This window comes from Somniosus microcephalus, chromosome 32 (genome assembly GCF_052327205.1).
Source record: "Somniosus microcephalus isolate GS21.2 chromosome 32, FLI_Smic_1.0, whole genome shotgun sequence".
Lineage (NCBI taxonomy): Eukaryota > Metazoa > Chordata > Chondrichthyes > Squaliformes > Somniosidae > Somniosus > Somniosus microcephalus.
The window spans coordinates 14,158,495-14,160,005 of NC_141018.1; positions in this window are offsets into that span (position 1 = coordinate 14,158,495).

The following is a 1,511-nucleotide window of genomic DNA, read 5'->3' on the forward strand; positions in this document are numbered from 1 at the left end:
CGGTACAACACTCTGCCTTACTAACGACGATGACATTGATAATAAAGGACAGCATTGAACACTTACGCCAACCATTGGCTGTAAAACCGACCAACTTGGCTTTGAGGGACATGACCAGATCGGAGCATGTGACCATCAGGAAGCGGCAAGTAGCCTCCTGGTTAGTCTGGGTGGCAGGTTTCCCACTGGCATTTTCAAGCTGATACAGTCAGTGTGTCAACCATGGACCCAAACACATGTCTACATGGTGCGGACAATGGCAAGGCTGCGTCGAGCAAACGTGGATTGCACGGAACCTCTGCTAAAGCCTGTCTTGAAGACCATGCTCCCCATGCTTCGTAAAGTAACAGGTGGAGAAATGAAGAGGACTCTCCGTGTTACACTGGGTCTTTTTAGTGAGAGCTGTTCTACAGGCAACACGCATGGCCCAGGTGGAGAGTTGTGGGGTTTTTACCATATTTTGCACACATTCTGTCTTCCAGAAACTTCTGCTGGATTTATCATCAGCAACAAGCTCCAATCTCACTCAGTGGACAATTAATTTTTGAATAAAGAAATTATTTTATTGGAAGAACTGTCTGCCTTTATTTTACAAATAGGGTTTATTTATTAAGGAAACCCTTTTAAGTTTCCTTTCCTTCCTTACATTGTGTTTTTCCCTTTAGATCGGTGCACACAACCCATCCCATTCCCCAACTGAGATGGAACGTAGACAACCTGCTCCCTGGTCTGGGGCAGTGCCATTCTACAGTGACCTGCGCTGTCTCACCCTCACATTTTACTCCCTGTGGGGAAGGGTCTATCTCCTGCCTGATCCCCTCCCACCCACGACAGCCCAGTGGTGATAGAGGGCTTGCTGTGGGCAGAAACCCACCGCCCACCACGCACAGAAAGGATGGGAGAGGCCCAATGGCAGGGCTAGAAACACACTCAGAAACTCAATAGATGCCAACAGACATAATTCGGTGCCACTGATTCAGGCAGACTGAGACCCAGACTGAAGTGAAGAGCTTTAGGATGGCCAGAGGATGTGAAAGGTCAATGTAAGCTCTTTCTTTTTAAGGCACGTGGGCTACAAGGAGAGGTTGAGGAAGCTGGGAATGTTTACACTGGAGTAAGGCGGCTTGGGGGAATCTTTATCGAAGGGTTAGAGATAAACTGAGACTGAATACATTGATTGACAAAATCACAAACTCTGTAACCAGGAGGCTCAAGATCAGAAGAAGAACGGGTGAGCAGATCATCACCATCCCTGGGTATGTCCAGTCCCACAGGCAGAACAGACCCGCCAGTGGTGGTGGTACAGTGGTATACAGCCAGGAAGGAGTGGCCCTGGGAGTCCTCAACATTGACTCCGGACCCCATGAAGTCTCATGGCATCAGGTCAAGCATGGGCAAGGAAACCTCCTGCTGATTACCACCTACCGCCCTCCCTCAGCTGATGAATCAGTACTCCTCCATGTTGAACCCCACTTGGAAGAAGCACTGAGAGTAGCAAGGGCACTCTGGGT